Raw genomic sequence first — 27,562 nt, 5'->3', positions numbered from 1 at the left:
CTTCCAACGCCTGCATACTATCCTGCAAACCACCATATGGGCATACGGAGTATGTTATTCAGACAACAGTCCTTAAGTGAAATCTGGTGATTTGATAAGGCTAACATAGTATTAAAAGACAAATAATCATTTGGTAAACAAGCAGTTGAAGAGTTGCGTACAATGCTTTCAACTAATGCGTTCAAGAACTGAACTTAGTGTAACAGGCAAATCAATTGAAACTAGCGCTTCCACCGAAGTAAGTCTTTATATAAATTAGAAGCAGATCTCTTTTTTAATGTTGGTCTCCTTTGAATGTTTCGCCAACTCTATCGTACTGTGGCATCAGATATTATGAAAATAATATAATATATATGGTACCCTCTAAGCCACAGATATGATGTGTAGCAGGGGGTGATTACGCACAAGACTATTTTTAATCAAAATCCTTTTCCGCATAACGCGGTCCGACAACGTTATTCTAATCCCTTACCTTTCGTGGGAAAAATTGCTAGATAAATCTATTTGTTTTACACTTTAACTCTCTTATTTTATTGGCATGATCCGCGTTTTACCGTTGTACGATGGGGCTTAAAATACTTTTAAAGATCATCGCCAAAGAGAAATCCTTCCAATTTATGAATTTAATATGTAATTTAACCTTCACTCCGTGAGTGATTCCCAACCTCGCTGGTTAATACCCTTTTAATAAATCCTAATTTTTTGTTAGCTTATCCACATATTCCCCGCATGTGTTTCACCCGGGAGAGATCGTGAGTGAGGGTAGCGCCCAAGTATTTAATCGGGCTCACACTTTCTATAACGGTGTTCCCGATGCAATGGGCGTTCAAAAGGGAACTGCTCTTATTCAAAATATACATCACCACACACGTATTTAAGTTTAATTCTAATATTCCAGTGTCGCACCAACGTTGTATAGCCTCAAGGTTAATTGACAAAGCTGCTGTGACCTCAGGATCACGGATATCACGGTAAACCTCTGAATCGTCGGCAAATCTCAAACATATCTTAATAGTGACTACGGAGTCAATGTCGTTAACGTAAAGCAGGAATAAAAGAGGCCCGATGGCACTTCCCTAGGGAACATCTGAGGTAACTTCTACTGCATTTGAGCTAACTCCATCTATCACTACTCTTTGAACCCGACCATCAAAAAGTCTTCAATCCAACCCCGGATATTTTTCTCTACGCCATATGCTTCCAGCTTTGCGAGTGCTTTACTATGAGGTGATTTGTCGAAGGCTTTCTTAAAATCTAGAAATATGGCGTCCATTGGAACATTGATCTCTCCCGAAATAAGAATATCACTAACAAAAAGCGCAAGTTGTGTCTCGCAGGACCTACCTTTTCGGAAACCGTGCTTGTTTTTCATTAATAACTCCTGATTATCGAGGTGTCTCACTACCGAACTAACAATTATAATATGTTCCATGACGTTAGATGGTATGGATGAGAGAGAGATAGGTTCCATTAACAGTTTTCCATTCACTGGGAGTCTTGTGACCTACCATGGAATTCTTAGATCTCCTTCTACTTCTTCTTCTTAGGTAAGATTCGAGAGATAAATTGCATACCCGAAAGATTTACATTTTTCTTCCCGCAGGAAATACAGATCAGAATAATTGTCATCAGAGTGGCTTAGAAAATATTTTTTTTATTCAAGGTAGCCTCGTTTGTAGTCATTATTTATCCGTCATTGTTTTAGGCATTACCTTCCTCAGAAAAGAGGAGTAGAATTTTAAATTCAAAAATTCAGTGCAAGTAAAACTTTCTCTTATAATTAATCCTATACATTGAATGCTATACGTTTTCTGTTAAATCAACCTTAAGCATTTCCTATTTAAATGCAATGACTAATACCTGCTGGGGAATCATTCCCTGGCACACACCTTGGTGCCATGCAGGCGTAGTGTACATTGAGATGAAGGCTCTAACCTAATTACGACTATATTTAACGAGAGGAAATACCTAAGTTCATATAAGTCTCCTGCGGCGAACGTTCCATCAGAAACGAACTCGTGCCACAGCAATAAGAGGGCCTAAACGGCTAAGCCGACGACATTTGCATGATTTATCTGTATGCTGAAGGACCGTAGAACATGATGCAAGGGTAACATGCACCGAAAATTATAATTCTCAATCATTCCGCAGACTTGTGGAACAAAAAATATCCAAGATGTACTCTTCTTGAAGCAGAGCGAAATGCAGGAGGCCAAGCTCTGCGGCACTATCGCCAAAGCTCTTCACTCTAACGCACGAAGGTAAGTGATGTCGTCTTCACTCCAAGCGTCTTTAGGATTCATCGCCCTAGCGGTCATGGCTGGCAAACGCAATAGCGAACGAAGAACGAAGGCATAACCCGGAACACTTAAGGCGAGGTGGAGGCATTGGTGACGCAGAGGAATCCGTAATCGCTCGTTCTGATTTCCCATTCGGCCGATAGGGCACGTGCGCCCATGTACCGACGAGCCTCGACTGCCGATGGTGGCCCCGGCTGTAATTCGCAACCAATTGAGTGTCACAAGCACTCCGAGGAAGCTGCCAAAGTTTGCCTTCGACCCATGATGCACATTAAGCGTTGGATCCGAAGACAATAAACAGTCAATAAAGAAGATTCATTGAAGCACGGCTCCTCCCGCAAACCACGTGTTTCTTAGCACTATTCGCTCAAATGCCTTAGTCCTCAAATCCCCACCAATCTCTCCATCAAACGGCATTTCAAACACCGCACGTCACCTCGCCAAGACACACGGGAAAGGCTAGTAGTGGTGGCGGGACCACCCAGCCATCAGCGAATGACAGCAAGAGGCGAGCTCGTACAAAGAGTCAAAGAGAATAGAAAGTTTGAAATATTTCTGAGCTGGAGGCAAAGCTTAATGCTAGATACACGATCTATATCCTACGTTTTAACAACTATTTGTGTATCATGGACCACATCTAAAAATAATCGAACACCGATGATTTCAAACAAGAGAATATTACACTATTAGAGCAGACGGGAGTTTTCCAATTTAATGCGAAAAAATAAATTGCCCAACTGTATTTCTCTATCTAAAACCACACTTATGAGAGCCCGTAGTGTCGCAATCTCTCCAACTCTCCTTTGACCTGCCAAGGAACGCAAAATACCCACTTCGCACAGACTGTTTGACATGTTTATTCTCTGCATGGCTCCACATAACCAAAATAACGTTAGAACTCGTCATCACTTTGACTGATCTTCTTATGAATTTCAAATGGTCATCAATTAACCGCATCACATCTACGTACATCTGTTATTTGGATGATATTGTTTTTACCTTTTTGGCAAACCTAGCAATAAAAAGATGATAGGGAAACGCTTCTGTTCTACGTCAAATTAAAATCTTTTCATGCAGCTTCTTCGTAACCAATGTAAACATCATATACGATATCATTTGATATCAGCCAAAGGCCAGGAAATGCATTTATGTTTCTCTGAAAGTATTAATATTACTATCCCTGTACCAAATTATTTCGGACGGATATTTATTCAATAAATATGTAGCATGCGCCTAATAAAGACCATGAGCCCTGTCTTGGGCAACAAGACGAACCCGATACGGATGATTGTAAATCTCTTATTGATGCGTGACTACGAATACTGGCCTTCGAATGAGCAATGCAAGCTACAAGCTGTCACCGGTCATGGGTTTCAAGAACCCGAGTCACTAGTCAGATTTCAATATAAAACTAAAATTTTCTTTTGTCCTTATTCAAGTAGTCGCCTCAGATGGAAGAAGAAGAATAAAGAACATTTATTGCTCGGGGAAATAATTTAAGTCCCAGAGAACAAAATATAAGGCTAATTATTACACTTTTGTCACAATAAACATAAACATTAATATTTTGATAGAAAAAATTAAAAATATAATTATTTATAACCATATTTAACACAAATAACAGTTGAGTTTGCCAGTGCAAAACATATTCGTGAATTTCGTGAATAAATATGGGAAAAGTATAAGCAATAGTACACTTTTCATTTAACTTTCAAGTAGTATCCATACTTCGGGCACATTTATGATGTAATTCACAGGAAGAGAAGTTCTGAATCATGATACGAAATGTATTTCGCGAGAAATGAAGCATAGCTGTCCTCAGCGATGGGCAGTAACCAGTAACAATAACGGCACTATTGTAGCAGTTACCACTTTTGCTTTAGCTGTTTAGTATTTTTTTAATATCCTGCAAGCCACCGCTAGGGTGATTGGCAAGAGGTGAATACACACTACAGTAATTTGGACCTGAATATGACCCTACCGCGGTCGGCCAATGTTATTCTAATCCCTTACCGTTCGTGGAAAATATGACATCTTAAATATATCCGTTCTAAACTTAATATCTCTAATTTTATTAGCATGATCTCGCCTACCGTAGTACGATGGGGTAATAATACATTGTCAACATCACTGCTAAAGAGACATTATTACAATTTATGCAAGAGCTTCAATCTGTACCTTAACCTTCACTCCGTGAGTGATTCCCAGCCTAGCTGCTCCATAATATTGGATGCACTGCTATATTTATCAAAACCACGTTTCACATATCTAGCTCCTCTACGCTGCACGCGATCCGATTCGGCAATAAATCCAACTTCGTGAGGATCGCATATACTTGCCACATATTCCAAGTGAAGCCTACCCAAAGACAAATAACATTTCTATTTGACATTTTCATCACATTTATCCAGTACTCTTCTAATAAATCCTAATTTTTAGTTAGCTTGCCCACACATTCCCCGTATGTGTTTCACCCAGGAGAGGTCGCGAGTGAGGGTAACGCCTAAGTATTTAATCGGGTCTACACGTTCCATTTCGGTGTCTACGATGCAGTAGGCGTTCGGAAAGGGAATTGCTATTTTGTTGGCGTGGCTTATACAAAGATCTGTGTCGTCTTCATCCGTTTTGAACACATACCAATCCTAATCCTCTACGCCGAACCACTTGCACGCAACGCCGAGTTGAAGAGTTCGTTCCAACCACAGTTTAGGCCTTCCTTCCCCCCATCCTTGGTTGGATAACAATTGCCCTGCCTCATGTTTCCCTTCGGAACCTCTCCTTCTTCAATGAATAACTTTACGACCTCCAAAGATTTCCGAGTCCCTCGAAAAATCTTTCCTCGTCCATTCCTCCCGTTCCTCAACACACAACTAATATCACACTATTATCGAACGAAAGGTAATCGATAGGGTTTACTGTACGAGTGGGTGGAAAGAAGATCGGCAGATAACCAAACGCTGTGGGTTTAATCCTTCCTAGAAACTTAACCATTCGGGATAGCTGAATGTGCGTAGATAACAAGGGTATTTGGATAGCTGTTTCTTTACTCGTACGAGGCAAGTGATATGTTCGCGAGAGGGAAACAGTTCCCTTTCGCTTCCTCCTCTACTCTTTCCCTGAGGGTCCAGAGAGGAAATTAGCAGAATATGTCCATCCTACGTATCTTCCCTTGCCAGTTACTATGGGAAGTGCAATCACGATTTGAAATGGTGCGAGTAGGTCATGCGGAGTAAGTGTATCCAATGAGGAATTCATACAAATTGCGAATATTTAATTCCGTAGCTCGGGCATGAGAAGTGCTTACTTCAAGTTCGAGGAGCGAATGGCTAAAGGACATTTTATTTGCAATAAGTGCAAGCAAGGAAATGAATAGTCGAATCAAAAAATTCTACCCCATTATCAGAATATATCATCGGATGAAATGCACTTTTTATCTTTTTTTCGAAAATTCAGGTTACAAAGGTAGTTTTTTATTCGCTTGTTAACAATATATATTTAAACGCTCTAAATGATGCTGGTGTCTGGAAGTCTATGCTATCTCAGAACCTGAAAGTTACATCAAGGGTCCGTGGCAGGAAGAGATTTTTTTAAGTGAAAATAAGACAGAAATGGCTGAGTGTCAATTACATTTTCTGTCGAAATTTTGGGGGTCACCGGTCTTCTTTTGCGGTGATTGGTAACTGAGCTAGAGTTAAAAAATGTTACATCCATTTCTATGATATTGTCTTAGCGATATTATCCACATTTGCCGTCTATATCAGCATAATACCCCGCAAGCTACCGCAAGAGCGTGTGATGGGGGGTGCCAGGTCACCAGCCATGCATGCAAAATCGCAATCACGACACCTCTACACCAATATCAGTCTGGTCATGCACTGGGAGAAAGTTAAACCCACGAAAGAAGGCACACTTACATACAAGAATATTCATAAACAGGATATATTCAAATTATGCGGGAAAAATGCTATAAAGATGGGTCTATTTAAAAATCATGCAGGATGTCGATTATTCTTCTCCTTTTCTCCTTATTTCTTTAATTTTAACCCTCTCCTTCGCGCTTGAGGTATTATCTATTTTGATTTCTAATGGTACGAGGAAAAAACTACATTTTAAATCTATCTATTTTACTATCAGTCTCCCTGATTTTACGTGCGTGATCTGTTCTGCCGTGATGATTCGGGGTCTGTCTTTGACAACCTCGGATGAGTGACCAGCCTCAAATTTAGGCAGTAAATGTAACCTCCAACCCACGGTCAATTAATGGCTCCCATCCAAATACTTTCAATTGTGTCGTGACACTGCCAACGTTGTTCACATGAACTTTGCACAAACCTAGCTGCTCTAAGTTGCCCTCCATATAGTTCCAAAACTAAGCCCACTTCGTGAGAATCCCAAACACCCACACGATACTTCAGGCGGAGACTAACGTAAAATAACAAAACTCTTTGACCATCTCATTACAATTCCCAAGTACCCTTTCTATGAATCCTAACTTTTTATTTGCAATTCTGCAAATTTGACGAATGTGTTTTTTACCAGGACCTATTCTTAGTTATCGCTGCACCCATTTTACAAATTCAACGTTTGTTATGTTTCTTTCCTGTATGATTTAAGTGTTTTCGGGTGGCATACTCTTCCTCAGAAAATTAATCGAAACACATTTCTTTAAATTCAATTCAAGCTCCCATGTCTCGCACCACTTTTGCATTACATTTAGGTCATTAGATAATGATATCCTATCTTTATAAGTGGTTATGCTCCTACACACAAGTATCTACCTATAATTGTATCACTGCATCGTCAAAAAATATACGAAGTTCACTCGAAACCTAAGAACACGGCATTAATGAACAAAAGGAATAATAGTACGATGGGGGGAAGGGGGGGGCCATGCAACATTTTGGGTGCCAGGGGTAAAGTCGCGCGCCTTGTGCATACATTGCCAAAAAGCTCTCTTCCTGACTGAAGGGTTGACTAGTGGGTTGTGTTCAGAGACTTAACCACCAGAAGATCCAGATCTCAAAACCGGGTGATCGCGGACACTCCCAGCTGAAATAGCTTGTGGCATTTACGCACTTCTCTTGGTGGTTTCAATACTAATGCGACCGAAATCGAGTCATTCGACTCGGAAATTCAGCTAACCGCTTAAACTTGTATTTCTTTTGCAATAGGCAATCTTTTAACTGGTGTGTGTTCAATTAAATAATTTAATTGCCCATTTAGCTGTCCAATGTGAGAACAAATATAAACCCTTCCCCAACCCCAAGGACTAAAACCTTGATTTGGTGCGAGGGCTTGTACTTTCTGATGGCAGCTCTTTCTGAGTTGTACCGGTGGGAGTAATGACAACTGCCCCTCGTAGAATCTCCCATGCCAGAGAGGTCGAAGGATAGGAGCCAGAGAAAAGTAGTCCACGCAATACCTGTTCCTCCGTGAGGCGGCTGCAAAGGCGACTGACCCCAATGGAGCGCTCATCTCAGCGATGGTGTCGCATTAAAAACACTCTTAAAGAAGGCAAGGGGAAACCACCTCAATGATTTACTTCCAAGTGAATATGATGGAGCAACAACGGGACTCGGCCCAATCGGCCGTGTGCGGTGTTCGGAAGCGGTAGAAGAAAGGTTTCCACGGTTGTCATTACACGAAATCCCTGCAAGATGGAATCGAGAGTAGCAGCAGGAAAGAAGAAACATAAGAAGGCTGATCCAGACGAAGAAGAGGACAGGAAAATGAGAAGATATAAAACGAGAAATGGAGAGAGGAAATATAGATATCTTAGAGCTGCGCGAGGTGAGACGGAAGAAATTACTGAAGTCACAGAGAAATGTACAGCGGAGGGGAAGAGAGCCAGCGAAGGTTGGCAAAACTATTGAACGAACGAGAAGTGAGAAATGTAGTAAACACAGAGTAGATGAATTACTATTAACAGAAGTAAAAGCTGATCCAACGAACTTGGTAATTATTCAGGTCTAACGACCGTCAAGTAGCATGGGGAAGAAAAAATAGCCAGGGTCTATGATCAATTAGAGGAAATATTGCGGGGGTCCCTGCATGAAAACATTTGATAGTGATGAGAGATTGAAAGAGGCGGCGGGGGAAGGAGAAGATAAGGGGGGAGGTAAGTTAAGGGACCACGGTTTAGGAAAAAGAATTGACCGAGGGGAGAAATCAATAGAGTTCTGCAGGAGACAGGTTTTTATCATAACTAACACTTAGTTTAAATACCACAATATACGTACGCAAGCGTGAGAAATGACCGTGGAACCAGGTAAAAATCAGTTAGATACTATTATGCTTTAGCACTGATTTACGAATAGCCTCATTAATTTGAACAATTTTCCGGGAGAGGATGCGAATTCAGATCATAATTTATTACTAATGAAGAGGATCGCCATATTTAAGAGGATAAAACATGAAAGAAGGATGAGAAAACGGTCTGTAAAAGTATCAACCGGAAAAAAACTGAAAGAGTACCTGGGGGCAAGGACAAAAATTACGAGTGACGAAAGGGAGTCAAGTGCAGTAGGAGCAAGATGGAAGAATCTCAAAAGAAACAATAAGAATATTAAATTAAAAGAGAATATGGGAACCAATGATTCATCTCCTAAACTAACTGTTTAGGAGATGACCGACGCGAGAAGATAATGGAAGACTATAAACATAAAATTCACTGAATAAATAAAGTTGGTTTTTTCACACAAAAACTTAAGAATACCCCCGGTTTCGACGCAGAGACAATTTATCATCACCATCTGATGATGTCGGCTATGCACCGAAACCGGTATTTTCATAATAATTTTTTTGTGTGAAAAAACACCAATTTTATTTATTCCGTGATCATGAATTTTCACTAAGTAGAGCCTTAAACCATCAAATTAAAACATTTAATTAATTAGAACGAAGCACAAAAAGATAAATAATTAAATGGGGCGAGGAAAAAATAGGGTGAAGGAAGCCGGATGGAAGACGCTATGCGAGGGTATGAAGAGATTACAATGGAACGGTAAAATGGGTGCGCTGTGAAGATAAAGGAAAGCACTGTCACGAAGTAAGAAGAGGAAATCCGTCGACACTGCTGCTAGAAAGAGAGTAATCGCCCCGGGAAGGATTCAAGAGATATGGCAGGAATACTACATAGAGAAGCTACACGGCAGAAATATTAGGCCAGAAAGTTTAGGCTTACGTAAATAAGATAATATGACTTCAATGAGAACAGCTTATTCTAAGTATACTTGATTGCGTGATAGAAAGAGCTTTACGAAAAATATGTAAGGAAGAGTTCTATGCTATATCTTAGCATACATGAGGGATGGATTAGGCCGCATAATTTCGCGAGATAAGTATTAGTTCCAAACCTAAAGTAGGGCAAGCAGCCGTACGTGAGAACTAATGAAAAAGAAGTTTGATTTCGCATGCGGCAGTGGTACTCAGAAACATAAAAAAGAGGAGAAAAGGGAAAATAATTACTTAAGGGATGATAACTTTGGGTTCAGAAGGGGGAGACACCAGATCAATCATGAGTTCACTAGTTTAAGGGAGCATAGAGTGTAATCAGAATTTATTCGTCTATTTCGTAGATGTCGAGAAGGCATTGGATAGCGTAAATTGTACAGAATTAAAGAATGCATTACGGAAGATAGTAGTACATTCGAGGGATGGGCGACTTATCTTGTGTCTCAAAGTGCTCAGGTGCATAACGCGAATGTGATCGGGATGAGCAATGTTAGGAAGAGCACATCCATCAAGCGTGCTTTTCTGGGCATACGTGGAGAATATGGTAAAAGGGGGCATGGGAAGAGCTGGAGACAGGAATGAAAGTCTGCGAAGAGTTCATGAAATCAGGTAACTGTGCGGATGATAAAGATTTTAATGAACCAGCCAGCCAATGGGTTGCAAGCATTGGTGAGTGAATTGGAAATTCAGTGTGATAAATATGGGATGAGAATAAATGTAAAAAATAAAGGCTTATGTGGTTTTCGAGAATGGTTGAGGGTAAGTGATTGTAGAAATAGGAGGTCAGACGCTAGAGCCAGTGGAACCGTTTACGTGTCTTGGAAATACCTTTGACCAAGATGGTCGAAGATTTGGAGACACAAGATGTATTGAATCAGGCAAAGATGCTTGCCCAAAGAGGAGGGCATTGATGATAGGGCAGCTGTGCAAGCAGGTAACAGGAAAAGACAAATTGGTATGAAGAGTGACTTTTTATGGCTTGGAAGCATAGTCGTTGCAGCAAGATGGGAGGCAGAGATTGAGAGGCTTTTGAGAGGTGGATTTAGAGAAGTCTAGAAAGAGTAAAATGGAGAGAAAGGAGGAAAAACGAGGAAGTGCTAGGCATGGTGGGGAGGAGAGGGAATTGTTGGGAGACGTCCAAAGGAGGCAGGAAAGGTGGATGCAGAGCTTTTTGATAGGGAATGGGATGTTAAAGACAGTGATAGAGGAGAGGACGTGATAGAAGAGAGGTAGAGGTATGAAAAATATAGACTTGGTGGACGAAATGAATGAAGACAGAATAGATGCGGGACTGAAGAACAGCTTAATGCAGTGAGGGTGCCCGGTTGTACCCTTTAAGGCGATGCTGAGATATTTAGTTGTGTTCAGTCCGTGTCCATCCAAGAATCATTGGACAAAAGGTAAACTATACCATAAATAACAGCTCAACCATCAAATACAATTTTTAACCGTTTAAATGTTTTAAAATTTCCAGCACCATTTGCGACATAACATTCGAATACCGAATAAACTTATCCCACAACCCGTTGTCTGGAATATCTGCTTCAGCATTCCTATTTTTTTGTACCCTGCAAGCCGCCGCGAGGGTGCGTGGCAGGGGGTGAATACACACCACACTAATTTTGACCCGAATATTTCTACCCCTACCGCGGTCGAACGAAATATATTTGCATATTTTTGCGAGCTTTAATTTTAAACCTAAAATAAAACAGACATGGGCATTGGGTGCATGCGGTAGCAATTCAAACTTTAATTCATGAATTTTTGCCATTGCAATAACGGATTTGTGAGATTGTGCATTGTCTTGATGGAACAACACTTTCTTCTTAGCCAAATGCGGTCGCTTTTGCTTGATTTCTTCGCTCAAACGTAGCAATAAGTTCGCATAATACTCGCCGTGGAGTTTTTCCTTTTTCAAGAGAGCCAATGAAACTTATCCCACACGCATCCCAAAAAACCAACGCCACGACTTTGCCTGCAGATGTAACAGTCTTCACCTTATTTGGAGCCGGTTCTCCCTTTTGAATCCATTGTTTTGATTGTTTTGTCTTGGGTGTGCAGAAATGTACCCATGTTTCATCCATGGCTATGAAACGGCGCAAAAATTCTACTTTGTTGCTGTAAAACTTTGCTAAACACTCAATTGAAACATCTGCACGACACTGGTTTCGCTCGAGTGTGAGCAAACGCGGCACCCATGTTGCACACAGCTGCATTCTCATGTCCAAATTTTCAGTTAATATGCGATGTACTGCACTTTTTGAAATGCCTACTATGTCTGCTAGCTCGCGCACTTGCGAGTGCTACGATCAGTTATTCATTATGTTCGACTTCCACTACATCACGCCTGAAGCTACTCTATTTATTATTAATTATTTTTGATTTCATTTCCTGACTCATAGAACAACACTAAATATCCCAATGTGTTTGTAATTGGTCCATCGTTAGGGTGTTTATTTACCTCCAGTGCTTCCAGCATTGGTCATATGCATCACACTCAGACCCTGCCGTGATAGTTCTTTCTAGGCAATTTGTTTTAAGATTGGTGCTCATAGAGCTGCTGTGCTGTGAAATATTCCCAATTTCATTAATTGTCGCTGATGTTATACTATTTGGCTGGTAGACATTAGCATGTGAAAATTTTAATTGGTCTGTACCCAAAGTTCCTCCTAAATTCCACTCGTTTGAAGTGTAGCTTCCCAGGTAGTTTACTGCTCGATCGCGACTAAGCTGTTAATAAATTTGAATAGCTCTAGTGCACCTGCAAATTTTTTGATTCCTAGCTTTTACATTCATTTAGCAAATATTTGGAAGTAGTAGGCTATTCATTTTTTTGGAGCCCTGCTCGTAATTCATTCCATACAGATCTCACATTTATTGTTTTGTTTCACACTGATTTTTCTCTTATTCAAAACATTTTTCAAGCCACATTATTACTTAAGAAATTGGGACCACAAGGGGGCAGCCATTATTTCAAGCTAACAATGGTGATATATATTGTCATTTTCGTACAAAGGCACGATGGCTCTATTGTCGCATTTAGCGCGTCGGGGGAAGTAGACAAAGCCTGGGTGGCTGTCGCCAGGAGAGACCGGGGAAAACAAATCGAAGTTTTCGGCGCCTGGGCGGAACTCACCTGACCTCCGCCACCACCTCTCGTCGCACCCCCCGCCCCTGTCACCTGGCGATCCCTCCTCCCCCTCGGCCTTCCGCCCTCGGAGCGCCCTCTTCCTCGCCGTCTCCTCGCGCGGTCTCGCGCCCCATGACGCCACTGACACCGGACGGAGGCTGTTCCCGCAGCCCATGGCCCCCCGGCCGGCGGGGCCTCAGTGGTGGCCCCGGGTCCTCTCTCGCTCTGCCGCCGCCCCTCAGGCTCCTCCACTCACATGACCCCTCCGCTCCCCCGAGGCTGCGAAGGGGGCACAGCCACGGCCCGAATGCTGCTGCAGCGACCACCACCGGCGCTCGCGGGGCACCGCCGGCGACGACGCGGGACCTTGAACATCGAAGAAACGGAAGTGAGGTCTTTCGCCGCGGGGTTCAACCCTTCTTCACGTTCGATAAGATGTATCGGGCAAAGAATGCTTCCGTTGTTACAGCATCTTTCCTCGAGTTCATCAAGGGAAGCATTCAAAGACCGCGAGTTGCCTACATTGAATACAATGAAAGCGCCCATTCAAACCAAAACGAGACGAGTTCCTTAATCGAAAATGTTTCCCCAAATAGACTCACGATCCTTCCGGACGTTCCGTTTCGATTCCATTAAGCACACGAGTATATACAGGGAATACAACACTTTTTGTGGGAATTAGCTCACTTAATACAGTAGCACGGTATACAGCGGAACTAGAGACGACACCATGTCCAGGAAATGATAAGATACAAGCTAAACGATACACAAATGTTAAGCAGGGACGAATACCACGTGAAATTAACTGTGGAGAAATCGCAAGCCCCCACTTTAACTCGTGAAAGACGTCATAAATAATTGCGAAGGCCTCATTGTTTCTTCCCAATGATAGAGACCTCGATGCGATATTTGAAAGTAAAAGAAAAAAGTCAGGTTGGCACCAAACGTAATTTACAGTGACGACAAACAGAGCTCGTTTCAGTCCACCAATTGACAGACACACTTCACCTTCAGATTCTCAAATGTCTGACCCGGCTCGGAACCACCGCTAGAGTAAAGCGTGCCTCCCAGAACCATCACGTAATTCAAATTGTCCAATCTACATATTTCACCAAAAGGCACAACAACTTCACTAAAATATTTTTTGCAAATCTAGGACCAACATTTGGGATATTTTAAGATAACTGGAATATTTATATTAGATTAATATCTACATCTTAATTTCGTAACGCCGGATCTTCTGAATAAGTCAAAAAGTGAAAATACTTAAGTTTTGATTTGTTGCCAAATTTTGCATTCCATCGCCCATAGTTCGATGAAAAAAGATCATTGAGTCATTACGATAGATAACATTTCATAACACACCAATCGCTGTAGAAAGTTATGGGAAGTCCCCAAAGGATCTAACATTTGAACCAATATCATAGCATCCCGGATGGCATAAATTCAAAGAATATGTTTCCATCATATGCTCATCTAAAAATCACTACTAGCTATTAATTATTGCGAAGAATTTAACTAGTATTAATAAGTAATCACATTTTATTTTAGGATCTCACCTCGAAGTTTTCTCTTGAATATGTTGGAAAAAATAACGTTCAAGGTTTATGAATGCTTTTCGCACACTATTGCTAAATTACTGCTTTGATTTTAAATGCCCTCGGCTAGTTGCGCCCCAATAAATCGCAAGTCGCCTGAAGCCGATCTACCGCCCAAGAAATTTAGGCTGGCAGTGGAGTCCTCACTGCCCGCACACACGAAGTTCTGTCCTCATTTATGGCCCCTTTATAATCCCAATGCCGGCCAATGGGCAGATATCCCTTCAATGTGTACCCATCTCATAACTGCCATCTGCTACAACACGAAAACGAAAAGAGCAGACGTGGGCAATACGCCAAGAGGGTACGAACGCGAAGAATTAGACGATAAGTCACATATCAATTTTTTCATTTAATGCTGAGAAAAAAATGTCTTCTAATGTTTTAGCTAACTTCGTATATGCTACGTGCAAGAAGTAGCGTTAGTACAGCCACTTCGAAATTTTATTTTCTCGATGTGCGAAAAGCCCAGTAAAATCCATTCAGACCTACCAGCAGTGTTCGTATACGTCAGCTTAAATGAGCAGGACAAAAAGAGAAGCTAATATTCAAGGGCCTCTTTATTGGGCAATGGGAATAATAAGGGGAGGAAGTTATTGGGGATGATGTTAGACGGGGGATGAAGCTATCACGAGTTCTAACTCACTCACTATTGTCTCTGCCTACGTAATTCTGTACAATCACGCGTCGTAGTGAAAGGGAAAAGATGGCGTTTCTTTCAATATTGAACGATTTTGGTTGCTTTGATTCTTCAGATTGTTTTCGCCGCTACTCGGTGGAAGTTCTCCATTTTACAGATAACATAAACACAGCAATTCCACAATTCATATTTATTGACGACCATGGTTTCAGCACTGTGTGGCATCATCAAGTGTGGCCTGTCACTACCACACAGTTTCTCTAAATTTTCCTAACGACTTATTGAGCGACCCGCGTAGTTTAAACCAGCTTCGACTTAAAACCTTCGATCCGATCTCCAGTATTTCCATGTTCTCAGTGGTTAAAATAATTCATGTGCCCGAATTTTCTTCCGCGGCATTCTTTTGTTATGAACTTTTAAGTAACGTTGAGCCACCGTCGATACTGAAAATGTTACCCTTATATCTAGGAGTCGACCACAAATAACCAACATCACAGCAGTTTTCAATGCGGTAAGAAAACATTAATTTTATTAAGTCAAAGAAGAGTTTAAAAGGCATTTAAGCATTTCGTAGGAAATATAAAAAAATTGTGGCAACAACAGAATACAAAACTAGTCACTGTTGTTTAAAAACACAAACATATGGCAAAAGGATTATTAAGGATTCAATCAAAAATATATGATTACTACCTACGGCCACTCTCAACCTTGTCTTCCTAAGCAGTTGTCCCACGAAGATACAAATAGATTTAGGGAACAGTTCCACAAACGGATACAAAAGAGCAATTAGATTACCCTTCCCGCTTTCATCCATAGACTAAATGCATAAGAAGTAGGGCATATTCCATTTCGCATACAATTATTTTAGAAATTTACACAAACCACAGTACAAGACCCTCAAGTTGATTTGTAATCCGAGGATAGAGGTCGCCACATAGTAAGCCCCAGTGTGAAATGTATACATCAGAGGTGGGTATTTCGCATTAGATGAGTGTTCTATACAACAGTTCCTTTTCCAGTGCCGCTTATTATTTTCCATAAAGATCAACAAGGTTTTTCCCGAAAGTAGTTGGACAGAGTCGATTAAATAAAATGCATTGCCAGAATTGATATATTCTTTCAGAGGTCTTCGAAGTAGCGCCCCTGTTCTCCCACACACCGCTGCTGGCGGATTTTCCACGCCTCGAACGCCTTGTGGAAGGTGGCGCCCAGAATTCTGCTAAGCTCCCTTGTCGCGGCCTGAGGTAACGCTTCCACCGAGTCTGGTGACGTTCTTTCAGCACGGATTTGAGGCGGGGAAAGAGCGAGGTCTGGTGGAGCATTGTCTAAAAAAATGTTCTTCCTCACTCACATGGTCGAGAAGATCTTGGCAGATCTACGGGCGAGTTTCCTTTTCTTCGTCCGAGAGCACTCGCGGCAACCACTTCGCACTCACCTTTCTCGTGCCAATGTTTTCGGCAAAAGTCGATTCACATCACTTTCAGGGATGCCAAATTCATCAGAAAACACGCGAACACTTAATCTTCGATCCCTGTCCAACTAAGCCACTCTGGCAGGATTTTCATTACTTTTCGAGGTCGAAAGGCGCCCTGAACGTTCCGCGTCTTCAATTTCTTCTCTGCCCTCCCGAAACAACTTGAGCTACCCATAAACAACCGAGCTACCCATGGCGTTATCACCAAAAGCTACCTTGAGCATTTCATGAGCCTCTTTCCCGGTTTTTCCCAGTTTCAGGAAAACTTTGATGGCGTAGCGCTGTTCAAATAACCGGATAATGACTAATCGTTACGAGGTAATGTAATAGAGGTTTCGCAAACAAACGACACGCACTCCAAAAAGGCTAGGGGAGGCAACTGACACCGACCTCCAGCCTTTCCTGAGACTCCCTTCCCCTGAACCCAGCCAGAGAAATGTCCTATAGTGTCTTTTGCGGCTTTCGATATCCCTTTCTTGTTACATTTCCATTTTTCTTCGATAGTACTCAGCTCTTTACCCTCATCCATGATTTTTTCTACAGCCTGCTGATAATCCTTCTTTATCAATCCAATTTGATGATTCTACATTCCATTTCCTAACCCGTCGCCCCTGCCTTAATTTTTTGAAACGGGCGCTACATTTCATAACAACTAAAATGTGGTATCACACTGTTCCAAAACCTGTGCCTCATTAAAACATAATCTAACTGATACCTTTCTGAGTCACCTGGCATTTTCCATGTATACCTGCGTCTTTTTTGGTGTCTAAACCAAGTGTTGGCGATGACTAACCCCTGTCTCCTGCAGAATTCAATTGCTTTCTCCCCGCGGTCATTTCTTGTGCCTAAACCGTAGTCCCCCACCTCATCACCATCTCTTCCTTCGCCTACCATCGCAATTCAATCCAACATTAATATCAAATGTTTCCCTGCAGGAACACACGCGATTGTGTCCTCTAGCTGATCACATATCCTATCGACCTCTTCTTCCTTATGGTTGCTCGGTGGCATGTATACCTGAATAATAACCAAGTTCGTCGGTTCTGCTTTTATCTTTACCAGTAATATTCCATCCGATGATTGTTCAATGTAGACTACTCTTCTTCCTACCTCTTTATTTAATACTATGGCAACCCTTCGTGGACTCTCGTCCCTAGTGCTGTATATTATTCTACAATTATCACTCCAGTTATTCCCGCTATCCTTCCATCTTACCTCGCATAAACCTAAAGTATTTATATTTCCTCTTTCCATCACTCGCTTAATATTCTCTAATTTTTCTGTCCTCTACATTGTCCTAACATTCCAAGTTTTTCATTATAACTAATTTGGTGTTCTTCCTCTGCGTCTTATGCCTTGCTGATGTCGGTTTTCCCTTGCAAAGGGTTTCGTGGGATGACGACCGCGGAATCCTTGCTTCTCCCGCTGCCGGGCATGACACACGGCCGATTGGGCCGAGTCCCGCAGTTGCCAGGACTCATATTCTCTATTTTTCCCATCATTATGCTCATGGGAATGATAACTGAGGTGGTTTCCCGTTGCCTTCCTAGTGTTTTCAATGTGACACCATCACTTATTGGCCGCCCCATGGGGTCAGACGCCATTGCAGCCGCCTCACTGAGGAACAGACGCTGCGTGGACCACCTTTCGTCTGGCTCCTAACCGTCGACCTATCGGGCATGGGTGACCCTAACAGGAACAATTATCATTAACCCCGCCAGCACAGTTCTAGGGGTCATTGGAGCGCACAAGCCCTTCCACCACGTCTAGGTTGCAGTCCATGGGAGGGTTATGTATAATGTTAAAATTTACAATTATGCTAAAATTGTGGGTTAAAAATTCACAATTTACCTGACGATGTCATGGTGTAACGAAACCTAGGTCGCAATAAACAAAATTCTACATGGAAAAGTAAAGTGTCTTCTTTCATCGTTACGTTCTTTGTTAGATAATATGTTATGTACACGTGGTACAAGTTTCTTTGACTTGACTCTAATATTGCGTCAGCAATTTGAAACATGTTCAGTTTGCATATTCCACCTTCATTGCATTACTTGGTGCCGAGCAAGCCACCGCAAGGATGTGAGGCAGGGGATGATTACACTCCAGGCTACTTTTGACTCAAAATACTTTTCCGCCTATTTCGGTCGAACAACGTCACTCTGATCCCTCGTCGCTCGTGGGAAAAATTATAGGCTTAAATCTATCTGTTCCACACTTAACCTCTCCAATATTATGTACATGATCTCACCTACCGTAGTAGGATGAGGCTAATAATAATCTGTAATTAAACCTTTGCTAAGTGGGTGATTCCCAGCCTAGCTCCTCCAATATTTTTATACGCTACTCAGTTTGTCATAACGTTTTACTAATCTAGCTCCTCTACGCTGCACGCGATCTAATTTGGCATTCTTCTGATGAACAATGATTTCCACGTCCTGTTCCCCAATGCGAGTATCGTCGCATTGGGGAACAGGACCAAGTTGTGATTATAGTGTGGATAGAGAGCACACTTAAAATTGATTTTGGCGACACATCCAACAATAACTTCTCTTATGGTCGGGCGATGTATTCACGCGAAGTAGGAATTCCATTCTCTTGCTTTGAAATGTTGCCTCACAGGATGATATGAGCGCCTTAGTTCATCCCAAGAGTACGCTCTACATACAGTGGCGTGAGTTTGTGCGAAATACTGATACACCATTTACTGAACATCGAAAAAAGATTCCATCATATCTTTCCCAGCAGGAGCCACGACTTAGGCTTTTCTTGGAGTCGGTGTTACAGGAGATTTACGTAGAGACACCAGCCGTTTGCTCTCAGTTTCGAAACGATGTATTAAGTTTCATATACGGTGATAAAACTTCGAAAGACATTCCTCATATTCTTGAAAATTTTAACAAAGATAGTAACCATCGAAATACTGAGGATACGTGGAATCACTTCCATGAGATCACGCGTTCAGCATTCAACAGGTTCGTTCCAATGAAATTTTCGAAAGATAACACGGAACCTAGATAGTAGAAAATGTCAGAAACCTGGGTGTTAGAAAATTATTACGACGTCAAAGGCTATATCACGTCAAGATGAAAAATATAAGGAATGATAACTATCGCGACAAAGGCAATGAGATCACTAATGATAACAAGATGGAATCACAAGAAGGAATTGCGGAAAGCGTGAAGCGAATTCAAAAGGAAAGGTTCATAGGAAAATTTGAAAGAGAATCCGAAATCATTTTGGTCATTTGTCAGAGAAGTCCAGGAAAATAAGTCAACTTTTAATTCACTCAAAAATTATAAAGGCGAAAGAGTAACCAGCAATTTGGAAAAGGATAGATTATTAAATCCCTTCTTTCAAAACGTCTTCACCAATTTCTCACCGAATGCCTCTGATAGCTTACTAAATCGTGCCGGTTAACCGATACCCAAAATTGAAATAGAACGTTTGATGAAAAATATTAAGCCTAATAAATCCGCCAGGCCCGATCAAATACCCATTCGTATATTTAAGGATCTAGCTTCGGAAATTGTACCGTATCTAGAAATCAAATTTAAGAAGTCGCTAGTAGATCACAAGTTTCCCAGATAGTGGAAAACGGCTAACGTAACACCAATATTTAAATACGGAGACAAGGAGGAACTGAGTACTTACGGACCTATTTCCTTTATATCTATTTCGTGCAAGGTTATGGAACATATAGTTCCTACTACGATCGTAAGACACCTCGATAATCAGGAGTTATTAATGAAAAATCAGCACGGTTTCCGAAGAGGTAGGTCCTGCGAGACACAACTTGCGCTTTTTGTTAGTGATATTCCTTATTTCGGGAGAGATCAATGTTCCAGTGGACGTGATTTTTCTGGATTTTAAGAAAGCCTTCGACAAATCACCTCGTAGTAAATTACTCGCAAAATTAGCAGCATATGGCATAGAGAAAAATATCCGGGGTTGGATTAAAAGACTTTTTGATGGTCGGGTTCAATGAGTGGTGATAGTGGGAGTTAGCTAAAATGCAATAAAGTAACTTAAGGTGTTCGCTCACGGAGCGTAGGTTAATTTACAGATTTAATCTCTTGCATAAATTGGAAGGGCGTCTTTTTAGCAGTGATGTTGGAAATGTATTATTACTCCCATCGTACTACGATAGGCGTGATCATGTTAGTAAAATTAGAGATATTAAGTGTAGAACAGATATATTTAACATGTCATTTTTTCCACAAACAATCAGGGATCAGAATAACATTGTCTGACCGCGGTAGGATCATATTCGGATCAAAGTTAGTCTTGTGTGTATTCACCCCCTGCCACATACGGTGACTTGAAGGGTACTAAAATATCTAAATACTTTTGGGTAAACCAAACACTTTGGCATAAACGGAACTTTTTTCATATCTTACCGATAAAACAAAGAGAAAGTTGGGAATGGCAGGACCTTAACAACAGTGTCACCCATGGTCCCACATTTCCGCTCCTTCCCTTTGCAATAGTTTTGCGATTAACTTCCCGAGCGAAATCAAAGCCAATCAACTCCATGCCGACAAGTTCGAATCATGCAAAAAGAATTCCACACGATAAAACTGCAGCCATATGCAAGGTGACGAGGACTAACTTTTCGAGTGTAGTTCTGCATGACACCTTTCACCAATTTTCCCAAAGAGTAAGATTATTACATTCACGCTACGGAAAATCTTAACATGATTTTCGTAACCAATCAACGACACCATATAAGAAAGAATAATGCCATAAAGAATCTATCGGGCACCCTGACCGATTCAGCGTGCATATCTCTGCGTTCTACAAGCACCCTGCATATCGTTTACATAGCCGAGATTCATAAGGAATAATTGAAATGAAAGCATCTCCTTTGATATTTCGATCAGATCTTTTCAAACGTTGATTACCCAAGCCTTAGGATACGGGAGTGTGGTATGGAATCCTTAAAATACAAAAAACGCGGAAAACAAGTGAAAAATTCCACAATTTCCGCGTGGACGGCTTAATTGGGGCGATTTGTGGCGGGATAAGTGGTGAGTGGCGGGATAGAGGTCTTGGGAAAGCAACGCGACCCGCGTCAGTTGCCTGTGGGCCGTTACAGGGAGTGTAGAGAGGAGTTTGCCAATTAGGAATGCCCTGGACATCCATCAAACACTCACTGCGATGAAAACGTGCAAAAAATGAGGCACATGCTCAATTCTGATTGACCCCCAAGTGTCAGGATGTCAGCAGAAGAGTGCAATATTTAGCGTGTGCACAGTGCGTTGTATTCTTACAGAAGAGTGAGCCATGAGAAAGGTGTGCCAAGATGGTCCCCAAGGTGCCTTCGGAAGACTGCTTGTATGTGACAATCTTGCCTTGGACCTCCCTCTTGGACCACGGTGAAAGTCACCCGAAGTTTTTAGAATGGGTGGTTACTGGTGACGAGACAAGGGCCTTTGAAGGTAACCCTTTAGAGTGCCATTTTGGACCACTGGATTATGTCAAAGAGGCCGTGACGAGGTGCCTGAACGAGGGTCCTGTTGATCCTGCCTTACAGGAACCATACAACACAACTGGCGTAGGCACTGGCATTGGTGTGTCTATACATAAGGGTGCTCTTAAGAAGAATTTTAGCAATTTGTACTTAGATATGCAATGAATGACTTTCCCCTCATTAATTTGCTTATTTTTCACACAGTCCTTATACGAGTCCTCGTATATCTTCGGAGCGAAGCGATGGACCCAACCCTCCTATACCCCAGTACCGTATAGGAGGACACCGCAATGAAATTGCCAGCTCCTTCAGACTAGCGGCTTCTTTCCGAGGTTCCCGCCACTCCAGCCAGTTCACATCCCGTTTTCGCGAGTGAACGGGCGCCAACATACGATCCTTTGAGCAATCAGGCTCGAAAGTTAAATTTGTAATGAAGACTAACATTGACATTTTTAAAGACTATGCATTTAAGATGAATCTCTTCAACTTTAATCGAGTAAAGGAACGAGTTGTCCCAATGATGTGAATTTTGAACTTTTTTCAATACTTCTAGGGCCGCATTTGCATTTCCTACGCACAGAAGTGAGTTTTCTTATTTATTACACTCTGGCCATATTTGCATTTCCGTCGTAATGAAGGGAATTCATTCTCTTTCTATTTATTTACTCGACAATGTTTTCGCATTGTGCCGCTTTTATTAGTCCATAATAAATAATGAGTTTTTCTTTGTTTTCTCGAATTCATACTTTTCTTCGAGTGTACGACTGTTTTATAATTATACACAACGATTTTACCGTAGCATGAACAATACAAGTCGCCTGTTCGACGATAAAGTTTATTCCTAAATGCTACATGCGATAATGGACGACTTCGCCAGCTTAAACAAATTCGTCGCCCAAATGGATCTCATGTTACGTTAAAAAGGGTTAGAGGGTTACCGCTTAAATTACGCAAGCCTGTATGGAAATATTCTGTTAATATACTGCTGTGGGCTACATCATGTGAGGATTATAGGACAATAAGTTTGATATCCCACGCAGCTAAAGTTGTTCTCAGGATCATAAACAAAAGGATAGAGAGTAGGGCAAATGATAACTTAGGGGATGATCAGTTTGGGTTTAGTAAGGAGAGAGGTACGCGTGATGCCATTGCAGTAATGAAATTATTAATCGAGAGGAATATAGAATAAAACCAGGAGGTATTTGTCTGTTTCGTAGATTTCAAAAAAGCGTTTGATAGAGTGAATTGGGAAAAACTAATGAGTATATTGCAGAAAATAGGAATAGATTGGAAGGAAAGGAGGCTAATCCGCAACCTGTACATGTCTCAGACTGCTCAGGTGCGGGTGGGGAACGGGGAATCCCGTTGGGCAGTGTTAGGAAGGGGTGTAAGGCAGGGTTGCCCATTATCACCGTTGCTGTTCAACCTTTATGCAGAGGAAATGATTAAAGAGGCATGGGAAGAACTGGAGGTAGGAATGAAAGTGGGCGGGGAATTCGTAAAATCAGTTAGGTTTGCTGATGACCAAGCTTTAGTTTGTCAGTCAGCCAAGGGGTTGCTAGCATTGCTGAGTGAATTGGAAATTCAGTACGACAGGTATGGGATGAAAATCAAAATAATAAAACAAAGGTAATGCGATTTTCTAGAAAGTAAAAGGCTAAGCTATACATTAATATAGAAAGGCAAAAACTAGAGCAGATAGAACAGTTAACGTATCTCGGAAGTGTTTTGGACCAACAGGGTCAAAGTAGTAGGGACGTAAGGAGAATAATTAAGCTGACAAAGAGGCTTTCACAAGGAGGAGGGAGTTGATGAGACGGACGCTGAGTAAGGATATTAAGAAAAGACCCGTAAAAACTTTGATATGGAGCGTAGCTATGTACGGCGCGGAAACGTGGTCATTGAAACAGGAGGATAGACGTAGACTGGAGGCTTTTGAAATGTGGGTGTGGAGAAAAATGGAGAAGGTGAAATGGACCGAGGAGAAAACAATGAGGAAGTACTTAGTATGGTGATCGAAGAGAGGGGTTTGTTGGGAGAAATCCTATGGAGGCAGGAAAAGTGGCTGAAGGGGGTATTGACCGGCAGTGGGATGTTGAAGACTGTGATAGAGGGTAGAATGTTGGGCAAACGAGGAAAGGGAAGGAACAGGATAGGGATGTTGGACGGGATGAAGGGAGGGAGAAGTTACTCAGAGATGAAGAGAGACCTGATGTAGAGTAGGATGTTGTGTTTTGCTAGGAGTCACAAACTATTTATTTAGGAGCTGTCCATCCAAAAACCTACCTTAACCGGTAGATTACCTTATAATAATAATACTGCTGTAGTCATATATTAAACCTGGTCCTTTCGCGAGCAGCCTGTTTCATTAAATATAACACAGTAATCAACTGGAAGGTCGCTTTGGTAGGTGATGGTAGAGTTCACCCAGTACTAATCCCGACGTGTTCACATATCAGGGTACGGGAGCCAGTTCCGAACCTTGGACCGGTTATGCTTTCCCAGGAAGATCTGCTTCCCCACAAAATCACATAGCTTTGGTGGAGCTGAGGGTGGCCAGAAAGCATGCCCGGGAATCGAACCCGGGGCCTACAGTCAGCAGTTCAACCCCTGGAATACCGCGACTCACACTCGTTAAATATGCCAAAGTGATATTTATTTTTCTTGCTGGATTGTTTCCAGTAAATCAACCAAAAGGATCCAGGCTTTAGAAACCTGTATGAAAAATAAGTTTCCATCCCTTGTCCTAAAACTATTTAACAAAAATTACCTGGTGATTGGAAACTATAAGCGTCCACAAATGTACCATTGACTCACCGGAAAGTTTTTCTGAAAATGAAAACGCATACTGGGATAGCAAAACTGTCGTGTCGGCTCGAGGTTAACTCGGTTTTTTAAAGGACTTCGATTCTATAAATTGATATTCAGTGATAAGTTCCCTCATTTTAATTACTTTCTGATCAAGCAGGAAAAATCAGAGTGCGTTTTAGATTAAGATAATGGTGACTTTCAAAAAAATATTCAGAAATTAAGAAGGAAATTTCTTTTGTTTTTGGATCCTATGCTCTCGTTCTCTTCCCAAAAAAATCTCAAGGAAAAATGACAGTGGATTAAATCTCAGGAGAGGTCAGTTAAATACTGTACAGAGGTTTATTGAACAAAATTATGGATATCGTACATTGGGATATCTCTGATAGATAGAGCGATATTCATTAACTTTTAATCGTCTCAGATAAAAAACAATTTCAACTATTCAGAGGATATATTATTGAATGGACGCTATCGTGTGCACGGGGCGGAAATGGGGGGGTTCATTGCAATACTTTATTTTTACAGGCGAGCTTTCTGTTGTCTAACCTGACATGATGAAAGTAGCGTTTAATTCAGCCAATAAATGTCAACCCTTGTCTTATTAAAATCACAACAAATAAAGTGGCTTGCATACTTATCTCGAATACTTCGTCCGGGTATATATTTTTTACTTTACACACGATGATGTTTTATGAACAATACTCCATTATATCAAGTTTTTAGTTTTGGATAAGTAACTGACTATAATTAATGCGATAATTTCTCGGGCTGAAAGAGGGTCATTGGAGCGATTTGTGGATGGACCACAGACCGCAGGTCCCAACGCAAGTCACGCCACTGCTGAAAACATATGCAATTTGATCCGTTTCATAATCCGGTCTTAAGTAAAAAGGTTACGTAACTATAGTATTCCGCAAAAAAATTTTCTCAATAGTAACGTATCATTGATCGTCTGCAACATAAATATCCCCATTTCTAAACCCACGGAAATCTTCATAGAGAGATACATATATTTCTCATTTTCAATCATTAAATTAATTTCCGAGGAGGAATTTCATTGCACATGTTTTACAGTTTGTTTCCACTGAAAGAACGAGAGATTGGTAGGACCACAATTCGTCACCGGATGATGAGAATGACACTTCGCAACTTTATATTTGTTTGCCGCAGTAAAAAAGTGCTTAATATTACAGTAGTATAGGCAGAGGAGACACGTCGCGTTTATCTCCCAGAACTAAGTAATTCCCACGGTGAAAGTTTGAACATCGGGTTATAAACTAATTAAAAGAAAAGCATTATTATATGAAGCCCCTGGTTTTAATCGTAATTGCAGGATATAGTCTTATAAAACATTGCTCTATTTAGTTCCCTCTTCATTTTTATGAATGAATAACATTGACGTATTTTCATTCTTACATTACTGAGATTTGGAGCAAATTAGAATAGGAAAATGGCACTTCGCTTTGTTTGCTCAGGTTTTTCGTAACCATCCCGTAAGAAACTCTTCGGACAGATGCGGAAGAATACTCGAGTATTTTTTTAATTTCTCCACAACGTCCATGCTTGAGCCAATCTGTTTTTACCATTGCGGTTTGACCACGACAATTATTAACGTAAAGGGAAGGGAATATCGATGTCTATATGTGAACGTTAGCTCGGTAAATAAGTGTGACGGCCCTTGTAGACGAACTGGATTGGCGGTCATTAGAGGAAACACGTGAATAGGCTAAGGCATCGTCTTCTAAGTAAATTAAGAGGGGAGTTTTCGGTTATGAAACTTCGGATTCACGGCTTGCGCCTTCCCTGACATTATTCCACTAATTGCAGAAGATTTGATTCTCACACGTTTAAAGATTTTGAAAAAGTCGCCTAAACACTACACAACGTTGATAAATACATCATGCTAACTGTCCGAGAAATTCAGTAACAGCTTGATAGACATAATTTGCGGGTTATGTTCCACAGCGTCACTTTAAAATCAGTTTTAGTGTAATTGGTTCCTATACACGATTGAATATCAACGCTATAAGAGAGAACAACCCAATTACCTTTTTTCTGTAATGCGAATGGACCTGATTCCTTACCGCCTTAATACCTACTGATCCAGGTCATTTAAGAGATCGCATTCGACATAAAAAAATGTTTCTTTCTCCCTTAAATTGTAAACAGATACCAGAGAAATTATACTTTCCAAATGCAAAACCAGCAATACCAGCAATATCTTATATCTTGCGTTAAGGTCCAAGTTGCTATAGCAACTTGGACCTTAACGCAACTGTTATTTTCTTTTCTTTCTTTGTAATATTCATTAAATTAGCTGAGAGGTAATACATTATTTTAGCGAGAAAAAATTGTAGATCAAGTCCAGTACAATTTCCATGAATTCAATATAAAAAAGAGTATTTTGGGATGAAGTATTGCGTCAATGATCCCCTAACGTTCAGCAAATTCCATTCCAAGGACTTATTCGGTAGCACTTATTAGCCAATGAGGAATAATTAAAATGAAGACATTCGAGCACAGGTCCAACAACCGCAAACTTATTTTAATCCATTATAACTGGACTGATTGGGCACCACTGTATACGCGCTAAGGGAAAGTATCTCGCCTCACCAGTAATAGGAACAGCTGCAGCCTCCCTCTCCTGATGAAGACCACCTCTCAAACACCAGGTTCACAATTGGTATTCTCGCCGCATCAAGTGAATCTCCTCTCTTATTCCTTATGTCTGATGTTTCTAGTTTCAATTACGTTGGCAAGTCACTTTTCCCGTTGCGTGAAGTGTGCCACGCTCTACTTCGATGATGTACTCATCGTTGCACCCAGTTTGACTAGTGAGAATTACGAGACAGTTTAATAAGGTTATCCACTCATTGAATAATCTAGCGCGCGAATAGTCTCCG

This window comes from Hetaerina americana, unplaced genomic scaffold (assembly GCF_022747635.1).
Source record: "Hetaerina americana unplaced genomic scaffold, ioHetAmer1.1.p SCAF_1, whole genome shotgun sequence".
Lineage (NCBI taxonomy): Eukaryota > Metazoa > Arthropoda > Insecta > Odonata > Calopterygidae > Hetaerina > Hetaerina americana.
This window is presented reverse-complemented; position numbering follows the sequence as displayed.